Source organism: Mirounga leonina, unplaced genomic scaffold (genome assembly GCF_011800145.1).
Source record: "Mirounga leonina isolate KUSES-001 unplaced genomic scaffold, KU_Mleo_1.0 Mir_82, whole genome shotgun sequence".
Taxonomy (NCBI): Eukaryota; Metazoa; Chordata; class Mammalia; order Carnivora; family Phocidae; genus Mirounga; species Mirounga leonina.
The window spans coordinates 34,404,626-34,417,191 of NW_023270825.1; the positions used below are offsets into that span (position 1 = coordinate 34,404,626).

Genomic DNA, 12,566 nt, shown 5'->3' on the forward strand with positions numbered 1-12,566 from the left:
CCTCCTTTAAATTAAAAATAAAAAGATAAACAACCCAATTTTAAAAACTAATTTAAGACTTGGATAAGTTTATCAAAACTCATTGAATTATACAAGTAAGATCTGCTTATTTCACCAGAAATTACTTTTACCTCACATTAATAAGTACACGAAAAAGATCAAATTTTAAAGAAATTATTCACAAATTTACAATGGTCGAAACCGTATTTGTTTGGTAATTATTATTTTAGAGTAGGAGTCAGCAAACTTTTTTTGTAAAAAGCCAGATGGTAAATATTTTAGCTTTGCAGGCCATATGGTCTCTGTTGCAACTACTCAACTCTGCCACCATAGTATGAAAGCAGCCATAGACACCATGTTAACAAACGGGCATGGGTGTGTTCTAGTAAAACTACCAAAATAGTGGGGAGTTGAGTTTGCCTAGCCCTTTAGTAGAGCATAAGATTTTATTTGTAACACACTGCCATAGAGATCTCTGTGGCTTTACCATATACCACCACCTCCCAAGTGATAATATGGGCAGTAAAGACATATTTTAACATATGGTTAAGATGTGAAAAACTTTGATAAGCACTGCCCTAGAGAAACTAACACATATGCACAAGGAGACATGCAAACTTGAAATAATTTAAACATCCATCAATGAGGGAATACACAAATCATGATACATGTATACAATATAATAAAAAATAAATGTTCACCTATTAACACGTGTATAATACAAATGGGTGCCTCTAAGATGGTCACTCATGGCAAGACACAAGGTAATCTTTTTTAAAAATTCCAGTAGAGTTAACATACAGTGTTATATTAGTTTCAGGTGTAAAATAGTGATTGAACAACTCCGTACATCACCCAGTGCTCATGATGAGTGCACTCCTTAATCCCCATCACCTATTTAACCCGCCCCACCCCCCCCTCTGGTAACCATGTTTGTTCTCTATAGTTAAGAGTCTGTTTCTTGGTTTCTCTCTCTCTTTTTCCCTTTGCTCATTTGTTTTGTTTCTTAAATTTCACGTACGAGTGAAACCATATGGTATTTGTCTTTCTCTCACTGACTTATTTGGCTTAGCATTATACTCTCTAGCTCTATCCATGTTGCTGCAAATGGCAAAATTTCGTTCTTTTTATGGCTGAATAATATTCCATTATACACACACCGTATCTTCTTTATCCATTCCTCTGTCAATGGACCCTTGAGCTGCTTCCATAATTTGACTATTGTAAACAATGCTACAATAAACATAGGGTGTATGTATCCTTGTAAATTAGTGTTTTTGTATCTTTTGGATAAATTCCCAGTAGTGTGATTACTGGATTGTAGGGTAGTTCTATTTTTAACTTTTGAAGAACCCCCATACTGATTTCCACAGTGGCTGCACTAGTTTGCATTCCCACAACAGTGCAAGAGGATTCCTTCTTCTCCACATCCTCACTAGCACTTGTTTCTACCATAAGATAATCTTTCCTCTGAAATAGAAATACCACATTACTTTTAAAATGTAGATATCATATTCTTCAAAGGCTATCTTAATCTCTGAATTCAATCCAGGTACTAATTGCTAGATGTTTCCAAAAGATGCACATGGACTGCTCCATAGATTTTAAAATCTCAATCTGGGTGGACCCATGGTTGGTATTGGACATAATAAAAAAATAAATAAATAAAAAAGGGACAAAGAATGCAATGTTGACCTTTGTCAATCATATTATTGGATATTCTGGACTGCATGGATCAATACTGGCCAGAGGTAGCAGCAGAAGGAGCTATTAAACCAGACTACTCCCCAATTCCATTTGTCCCACTGTCCAATTTCAGTGGACACAGCCAGGTGGGCAGTGGCAACAGAGAAAGGAAAATACTGGTAATTAACCCATTTATCGACTGCTTTTTTCATCATGCCTTAAAATCCCATTGGAGGGGCACCTGGGTGGCTCAGTCGGTTAAGTGACTGCCTTCGGCTCAGGTCATGGTCCCAGGGTCCTGGCATCGAGCCCCACATCTGGGTCCCTGGTCAGCAGGGGGCCTGCTTCTCCTGCTCCCCCTGCCTGTGCTCTCCTGTTCTCTGTCAAATAAATAAATAAAATCTTAAAAAAAAAAAGTCCCATTGGAGTGTTTTAGGGAAGTCCACTTTACCCTCCCAGAATAAAAATAGCTTCAAATATAGTATTTAATACTCCAAAACTAGAGAGGACAGGAGCATGCTACCATGCTTCAGTACTATGTTTTGGGTTGTTTACCTAAACATAATCTCTGCTGGTCCATCACATCTCGTTCCATCTAGTCAATAGACTGGTAACAGACGGATAGTCAATCCAAGACCCTTACTTCTATGTATTTCCAATATTCAGATCCTTATGATTTGCTCAATTCCATTGCTAGTGTTTTGAAAAAACCTCTTTGCCAAAGCGTAACTCTACTTTTAGGCAAGTTACTTGAAAATTAACACCTTGAATATGTTCACAGTTTCCTAAGCATTAATTTTGACACAGCTTCCAGAGGGTAGAACCTTCACAGAAATCTTGTTTCTCTTAGTATTATCTATATATTAGAGCTCCAAGACAGTACGTTTTATTCCAAGTCCCCCTCTTACCTCTCAAGATCATCATTCTATCAGCCTAGACAGCTAAAGAACTACCTAAAGACTAACTGCTTTGGCAGGAAGGTTTTCTAATTGGGGCCAGTGCCCTAGCTAAGAAGGCAACTTAGTCCCCAGAACTAGGAGGGATTGGTCAGGTTTCCTTGACAGGATACTGCTGGAATCAGTGTAGACATGGGGATTTTACTGGGCATTCCAAGTAAAACCCAAGAGAAGTAGACAATGATCCTCAGGTGGGCTGGGGAACTAAACCTGGCCTTCCATGGGAGGATGAGCAAAGGGGGTGGTTATCTTTGTCTCTCTAGCATAACTTACCTATTCTGTTTTCGTTTACATTTCTGAATGAGTTTCACAAAAAGCCATTGAGTATTTCTAAGTTTCATTAATGTTGGTTGTTAAAGTTTCTCTAAAGAAGCCCTTGCTGAAATCCCATGACCTAATTATGTTATTTTATTATTTTGCTTTGTTCCCATAAAGCTAAAGTGCTAATAAAAACATTTATATGTTTAAAATATATAAAGCATTGTCAAATACATTATCACTTTGAAACCTCATAACTCTGTAAGGAACATAGAACAGATATTAAGAAAGGTTGTGGGACACTAAAATCACACGGCTAATAACTCCTGATTCCAAATCAATGACATTGACCTGTCCTGCCTTTCCTCATTCTGTATAGGCCTAGCTTGTGCTCCTGGTGATGTCTTTAATTCCTTCAGCCAGAAATGCCCACAGAACTTTATACCTCTCTTATAACACTTAACATATCCTATCTTTGTTACATTTACAGATTTACAGATCTTATCATACTCAGTGCAAATTCCTGAAGGGCAGGGACTGGGTCTTATTAATCTTTATATCCCCTACAGCATCTAGAAACACTCAGAAGTTTTACTTGATGTCTAGTGCACTACCCTGTTTATGAGGGTGATCCACATTCTTAGAATCTTCATTATAAAAAAATATTAAAAATATAAATGTGCCCACTTATATTTACACCTAAATAAACATACAGTATTTGTGTGGCAGTTGTACCCTGAAAAAACTTAAGATGGAGAGAGAGAATCTCAAGCAGGTTCCATGCCCAGCACAGAGCCCTACACTGGGTTCGATTTCTCAACCCTGAGATCATGACCTGAGTCGAAATCAAGAGTCAGACACTCAACCCAGGCGCCCCTTCAGTTGTTTTTTTTGTTTGTTTGTTTTAAAGTAATCTCTACACCCAATGTGGGGCTTGAATTTACAACCCCAAGATCAAGAGTCATAAGCTCTACCGACTAAGCCAGCCAGTTGCCCAGGACGTACAATTTTTGAACAAGAATTATATTAATCCTAATTATAATATTATGTCTTTTGGCAAAATCCATTTGACTTAGAGCATTACTATCTGCAATTTCTTGATTCTAGGGAATACAATCTGCATTGTTTAAAAGCTACTTACATTAGTAGATTAAACTTTAATTGAATGAAAAGGAGTACCTCTTTTTGAAAAGGTAGGGAACTCAGGTCTAATCCTTTTCAATACTGTCAGGAATTATTTTTATTCCTAGCTTTCTGGGAAAAAAAAACAGGAGAAAGAATACTGAACCCTAAAGTATCAGCTAGGGATGGTTATAATTCTGTAATCTACTTTTGACCTTCTAAAGGCAAGGAAAATGTGTGAGAAGAAAAGTCTATTATCTAAATTACATATATAAAATATATTTTATACTGTTACCTAATGTATAAATCTCTACTGAGCCTTCTTACTTGGCAACATCCTTTTGGAAGGAAAAAAAGGTATGTATAATTCCACTAAAGACCATGGACTATTATCTTTTCCTATTCCATGGAATTAGCCTATAATTTATATAAACTTGAGGAAGAAAGATAAGGAAATTCTAGATTTATATCATACCCAGAACTCTTGCATATAAAACTAAGCAAAGAACTACGAGGCAGGGGCGCCTGGGTGGCTCAGATGGTTAAGCATCTGCCTTCGGCTCAGGTCATGATCCCGGGATCCTGCGATCGAGCCCCACGTTGGGCTCCCTGCGCAGCGGGGGGTCTGCTTCTCCCCTCCCCCCCCCCCCCCCCCGCTTCTCTCCCTGCTCATGCTCTCTATCTCTGTGTCTCGAATGAATAAATAAAAAATCTTAAAAAAAAAAAAAAGAGCTAGGAGGCATTAACTTTCTTTATCATTTCAACAGTTATCTTATTTGTAGAATCATTTCTAAACTTGAATGTGATCTACATGTTTTAAACAAATAGAACTCTTATCAAAATGCTACTGAAAGACTGCATTCTTTCTTTTATATACTTTGATGTTTGAATCAAAAGCTAAATGTGACTGAGCCTCAAAGACTTACACAGATGTGCCTCAGGAAAACAGAAAAATCCAAACATTTGAAAAAGGTAGGTGTAGGAAGGAAGGAAGGAATGAAGGAGAGAAGGAAGGAAGGAAGGAAGGAAAAACAACTGATGAATCCGGGGACTACTAGATCATATTAGAAGAAAGATTCTTTATTTTAGGAAAGGATTTCCTTTGGGAATCCTTTACATAGTTCCACTAAAATGTTTAAAACATGACTTGATTTATAATAATTCCATTTATAGCAAATCTTTTTTTTTTTTTAAAAGATTTTATTTATTTATTTGAGAGAGAGAGAGAGCACAAGCAGGGGGAGTGGCAGAGGGAGAGGGAGAAGCAGGCTCCCCACTGAGCAGGGAGCCTGCCATGGGACTCGATTCCAGGACCCCGGGATTATGACCTGAGCCAAAGGCAGATGCCCAACTGACTGAGCCACCCAGGTGCCCCTAAGCATATCTTTAAGAAACACACTTGTAACATAAAAAGATACCTGTATTTACAAAACCACTGATAATTTCTGAGACTGGTATCATGGCTATGTGGCCCAGACATTGCATAGGGAATAAGAGTACCTGGATTCTATTTCTAGCTCCAGCAACCTTGGATAGGTTCTAACTAGATGTAAGAGGACTTTTTCAAAAACTTTTCCGATGAAATTGTTTCTACTCCACAATGACTTTAATGCTTATTATGTATTGCTACTTCCTAAATCATACCTCTTTTTATCTCTGAACTCATTCTGCCAGAACCTTGTCTAAAAAGGCCAGAATATATTGCTAAAAAGATTCATTCTTAGTGATAAACTATTTTTTTAAAAAACAAAGTCTACAATTTGGTAAAAGTTCTTCATATAGCTTTGCAGGGTAACAGTTTGAGATTTGGACCAGGTTGCAGGAGAGGTAGATTTGATTTGTTTCTTTTGTTGCATTTATTGTGTTCCGATCAAGTGCTTGGCATTCTGTAAATAACCTAGAAGACCTAGGCCCTATTGCCCTCTGGAGTTTCCCCTTGAAGATAAAATAAACTAAAAATTCAAATATAGAGTGGTGCTTCTTAAAGTTTTCCACCAAAATGCTCCTAATAGCAGAGGAGGGTAAACTTATACTACTTATGAAGCTTAGTCTAAACCAATGGGCTGAAGTTTGATGTTTCATCGAATTTTTCATTTTACACCATTGTAATATCCTGTTTGTTTTATTATTTGAAAATGATTTAACTTACATACCAGCAAATAAAATTAGTAGTCCAAGAAAATGTACCATGTTTATCCTGGCAGTTTGTAAGCCTCTGACTCACTTTCCCAGGTTTATTTGTATTTCAATTTGAGAAGCACTTATAGGAATGAATTTGGAAATGAGCATCTATGTGGGCTCACTCTGGGCAAGGCTGTTGTGTGGACAAAGCTTCAGCTTCCTAATCCTGTATTTCATAACTATAAATGAGATATCAAAGGCTTCTTTTTATGTCCTTGAGTGGGAAGTTGAAGATAAAGGAAATGTCATAGTGAAAAGTAGTTTGAGCTCTTTTGAGACATACTTATAATCTGGTATTTTACATTCCTGAAACAAAGATCTTTCTTTCTTTTATGAACCATGAATAGCAGAACAAAAGGCATATAGGTTGAAACAGAAGTCCTTATGTATCGGCAATGATACTTGCCTAGGTCAGTAACTCTCAGAGGGGTGGGTATAGGGAGGACAGAGAGACCCACTGGAATCTTGAAGCACGGACAGCTTCCTTTTCAACTATGTATGGCACCAACTCACTCTCCAAGCCCTGTACCACCACCTCTTGCCCCCAAACTCAGCCAGTTTAAAAACCATTAACTACAGTGAGCCACTGTTACGGGTGGGAGTAAATCTTCTTTCTCAGATGTGTTAGTATAGAAAACATATTGAGATGGAGGCTTAAGGTAGCTACAGGGGAGACTCTTTGGTCCAGAATTTTATTACGATTCAATTGTGGGTTTATTAAACACAGAGATATTTTAATGTCTAGAAGTTATTCTCATTAGTTATTTTTCCTCTCTGGATCTCTTGCAATTTTTTCATTTAACTCTACAATTTTAAAAAGGAAAAACTTTATGACACTCTTATAAAAGCTCAATTTTCATCTAAGAGTAAAAAGGTAAGTTTTCTGTTGTTGCAGATTATAATCTAATAATATATTGCATTATCATGTTTGTATTTTAAAATCTGGGGACCAAACATACATGATGAAAAAAACTGTATGTGAAAATCATCTTAATACCTGTTATAGTTCTTAATAATTTTTCCTTGTGATTACAGCCCTATAAAAGTGGACAGGGAGGTAGGTATTGAGTATCATGAGCTTTTTGTATGGCTAAACTAAGGTTCAGAAGCTATAATTAATTGCTGAAATCCAGAAAGATAAAAACAACAGAAGTGAGATCAGATAGGGTCAAACCCAGAGCCCATATTTTTTTCTCTTCTTCACATTACCTAAACAGAGAAATCAAGATGTTTTCACAGCAAGAGGGATCCAAAATATTATATGCATTTGTTTCAAGTTTCTATTAACCAATAACCAAAGGTTGAAAATATTACTGTACAAGTGCTACATAGCATATCCATAGCCTATCCTAATAGGTACTCCTATAGATTCTTAATCACTTCATTACTTTATCAATCAGTCTATGTGAGTTCAGCCATTATTAAGATACAAGCTAGCTGGGACCATTTGGATGATTCTAACAGACATCTCAGTAATTCTGTAAATGTTAAAAATACTAATTTCACAGGCAAATTTAATTTGTATAATTTAATTTGTGTTTTGTTTGCTAAAGATTTTCCTTTTTTTTTAAGATTTTATTTATTTATTTGACAGAGAGAGAGAGATAGCGAGAGCAGGAACACAAGCAGGGGGAGTGGGAGAGGGAGAAGCAGACTCCCATAGGAGCATGGAGCCCACTGCAGGGCTCGATCCCAGGACCCTGGGATCATGACCTGAGCCAAAGGCAGATGCTTAACGCCTGAGCCATCCAGGAGCCCCTAAAGATTTTCCTTTTGACCTAAGTGACAGATATGTGCTTAAGGAGTTTAGTGGTAGAACTACCATGTGACCCAGCAATCCCAGGGTATATATCCAAAGGAAACAAAGTCACTGCCTCAGAGAGGTTATCTGTACCCTCATTTTCACTGCAGCATTATTCACAATAGCCAAGCCACAGAAACAACCTACATGTCCAGCGATGGATGAATGGATAAAGAAAATACACACACACAGAGGAGTATTATTCAGCCATTAGAAGGAAGGAAATCCCAGCATTTGTGACAATACCGATGGACCTTGAAGACATTATGCTAAGTGAAATAAGTCAGAGAAAGACAAATACTGTATGATCTCATTTGTATGTGGAATCTAAAAAAAAAACTGAATTAGAAACAGAGAACAGATTGGCTGGGAAAGGGTGGAGTAGAGGAAAAAGGTGAAGGTGGTCAAATGGTACCAACTTCTAGTTAAGAGATAAATTAGTTCTGGGAGCTATAATGTACCATAATAACTATAGTTAACAATGCTATACTGTAATATCTGAGAGTTGCTAAAAGAGCAAATCTTAAAAGTCCTTATCATAAGAAAAAAAATTTGTAAAGTGATGGATGTTAACTAAATTTACTGCAGTAATCTTGTCACAATATACTTACGTCAAATCATTACATTATACACTTTAATAACAATGTTATATGATAATTATATCTCAATAAAACTGGAAAAATAATTTGATCAAGCTAGAAGACTGAATTACCTATCTATTCTTTCCATACAAAGTGATAATGCAAATTGTTGTCATATAGAAATTATCCAATTTTAAAATGCAGGGAAAATAGCATTATAGAATTATTTTAGACAATTAACAAAAATATGTTGTTTTTTTCTGAATTTTAGTTTGTGGTTATTTGTCAGCTTTTAAAAATTTACCAAGAGTAAACTCTAAAAGATATTAAAAATGAAACAAAAATTTAATTAAAAAAAGTTTAATGGTTCCTGGATGACACCAAGAGCCAGAGAAAAGCCAATTAATTTCTAACTTTGCCCCTCTCTGAAGCAAAAACAAAACAAAGGGCTTTGAATCTTGAATTAAAACCTGTTGGTTTTAGTGAGGAACAAAATCATACAACCATCCAAACAGACCCGATAAATGACAAATATTTTCAGAATAAAACTTTACTCTCTCAATAATCAAACTCTACAGGGAACTACTTCTAGTTCCCCCAGTGACTCCATGCTCTCTTGCCTCTCTTTTCACATGTCGTGCCCAATGACAGAAAATCCTTCTACCACATCTCTGCCCGGTTGACTCCTACCCATACCTTGGGCCTCAGCTTAAAAATCACTTCTTCCAGAAGAATCCCAAATATGTGTTAGATATGTGTTTCAGAGTCCTATCAACTTACCCATATCACAATATACTTTAATGTCCATTCAGTTGTCTGCCTTTCCCCCTAGGCTGCCTCTGACAGGGCAGGGACTGTGTCCAGCATGGTGCCTGGCATAGAGCAGGTGCTTTTATTAAATTACTTTTATTTTAAGATTGCCTCCATATAAGGATGACAAATAAAACTCTGACCAAAACCTTTTTGAAATGAGGTATGGAGAGAAGGTAACCATCCAGTTTAGATAACTAAATATAGCAAATGTCAATTTACCTAAAGATGTATTTAAATCCGGCACCTCTAGGGCATTAAATTTTACCATATTTAGAAACACTTTTTGTTACTAGTCATTATCTTCATTTAAAAGAAAGTTTTCCAATTAGACCTATCAAATTAAGTCAATTCAATTTATTTAATAAGACAGTGGGAAAAGACAAGAGAAGGAAATACAAAACAAAGTGGCTTAACTGCTAATCTGAATAAATGTTCAATTTTTAGAATGGAAAAATTGAATTGAATTAGAGTGGAGAATTGAGTTTAAATGGTTGAGGTTCTTTGTTGCTAATCGTCTATTCAAGACTACTTATATCAACTGGATAAGCATTTTGGAAGCTGGTCAACATAATAGCCCAACAGTTAATATATATTAAAAATCAAATCAATAATTGTTGAAAGATATTTCAAAGTATTAAACACCAAGATTCTATTCTGAATTATCATAAGGAATATATTTGAAAGAAGGAGTCTTATTAAATGTAGTTAGTTCAGGTTTAGGAAATAGCTTGTATATGCAGAAAAATAAATTGTATATATAGAAAAATAAATTGACCATCTTATCAGCAACTTTAGAATAGACATGACATCTATAGGTGATGGGGAAGATGATGATGATGATGATGATTTTAACTGGAAGCATAATTTTAAGTATTTTGCTTCACTTAATGAAATTATTTACTAAATAGGATATGGTTTTATAAATAATGAAGGAGAAAAACAGAACTCAACCCACAACAAGGTATGATTTAGCTACTGAAATGATCAGATGTGCATACTAATTCCTGTACTGGTGACAGATTTCAATAGAAATCACTAAATTCCACCTGCAGGCACATCATGTCAAGTATGTATAAACAATAATAATTTCATGGCAGTGGTGCCAGGGGAAATATCCCAAGATTCTTTAGACAAGTCAGTACAGTAACAGATGTAGTAGTTGATTTATGGCTAACTAAAGAATTAATGTTAAAGAGCTTATTAAAATTCATTCTGTTTCTTCTAATTCTAGAAATAGGTTAGTTTCTCCAAAAGGTACATATACAGATAATGTATATAAACAGAAACAGAAGTGGACGGCTACCATAGCTTTCAAAGAAATAAAGTATTCTAAGCTCAAAACATAAATCTCTTCCTTCTTTTATTTATTTTTTTTTAAGATTATTTATTTATTTATTTGACACAGAGAGAACGAGAGAGATAGAGACAGAGAGCAAGCACAAGCAGGGGGAATGGCAGGCCGGGGAGAAGCAGGCTGCCCTCTTAGCAAGGAGCCCAATGTGGGGCTCGATCCCAGGACCCTGGGATCATGACCTGAGCTGAAGGCAGACGCTTAACTGACTGAGCCACCCAGGCACCCCTCTTCCTTCTTTTAGATAAATGATTAGCATCTAAATTACTTTAGTTACAATGAGTTCTGCAAGCATACTGAAAATAATCACTAGTTTAATTAATTAAAGGTGTTCAACAGGCACAGTTTATTTCATTAGCACAAAGAAAAATATATGATTTTATACAATACCTGTAGTGATAAAGGAAAGATCTATAAATTAAAATCATAATTCTGTGCTACCAGGATAAAACGACTTCTTTAAGCAAGGACTGCAAATGACTGAGAAGAAAATATCACTGATAACTCTTCAGTGGAAATTATATGGAAGGTTTGGAAAAAGTTACAGGGCAGGGGGAGGAAATAAATTAGTAATTATTTAGTTCCTGGACATTCAGGACGGTCTCTATGCCTGTCATTGTTCTAATGAGTAAGGTGTTTGGCATGAGCTGACTGGGAAGGATGTAGACTAAAGGCAGGTGAAAGTCAATGTGCCAACCACAGTTCTGCCATTTATAAGATGCATAATCCTGAATAAATCACCTGGTATCTACTAGGCCTTAGAATCCACATAAAAGAAGGATGATTTCTAGAACCTGTTTAACTATAACATTAAGAAATTCTGCATGTTTCCAATTCAAGCCTGTTCAGCCTTCATATCTTGTAGTTGTCACTACAGACTACAAAATGTATGAGCAAGCACTAAAAATCAAACCAAATAACTAGTTGTGGCTTTTAGGCAAGGCTAAACTATATACTAAATTTGGTTAAGTTTAGTGAGACCAACTTTTTACTTTTCTATTAACACAAGAACCTTGCCCTACTCTGGCTATGTACTTCACAAGCAAAGAGGCTTGAAACTAAACTAAGTTCACAAAATGAAAAAGTTAGCCACAATGAGTCTGATTCAAGAACTGCTTTTCTTGTAACTTCCTAACCTTGACACCTAGTCTTTTTGCCCCAGCTGTAAGCCATAGACCAGACCAATGGGAGATGTAACCTCAAAATTAAAGCTCAGCTAAGGTTCTAGATTAAGAGGTTCCTTTAAAACTTGGAGTGACGAGGAAAAAATATGTTGATATATACAATAAGGCTCCAAAATCATCCTAAGGAAGACAAAACTCACATCACAAAATAATACTTTAAATCCATATAGAACCAGGACAGCCGAGTGGCTCAGTCCATGATCCCAGGGTCCTGGGATGGAGCCCCATGTATCAGCTCCCTGCCCAGCGGGGAGTCTGCTTCTCCAGCTCCCTCTGCCCCTCCCCCAGCTCGTGCTCTCTCTCAAGTAAATAAATAAAATCTTTAAAAAATAAAAAATAAATCCATATAGAACCTTTTATAGAACAACTTAAAGCATTTTATAAAAATTACCCAATTAACTTTTCTGTCACTTCTGTGAAGAGTCAGTATTATCTGATATTTTCCAAAGGAGGTTAAAAAAGAAACAAAGGAACTAAAGTTACTCACTTTGCCAATGACAGAGCTTCTTAAGTCCATATCTAGTGTTTCAAACTTGTGAAAAAAGATGCTCCGCTTCATGAGAAATTATATTAACAGATGGTGTATTGTCTTGCTTAGCATTTCACCTAATCAGTTCAGTATCTGCCACACTG

The 12,566-nt window shown here is 36.2% G+C and overlaps 1 protein-coding gene across 5 annotated transcripts in view; it reads right to left on the reverse strand.

Moving 5' to 3' along the window:
* FUT8 (fucosyltransferase 8) overlaps window positions 1–12,566 on the reverse strand; it is a 316,354-nt gene that overhangs the window by 51,086 nt on the left and 252,702 nt on the right. The window lies entirely within an intron of this gene.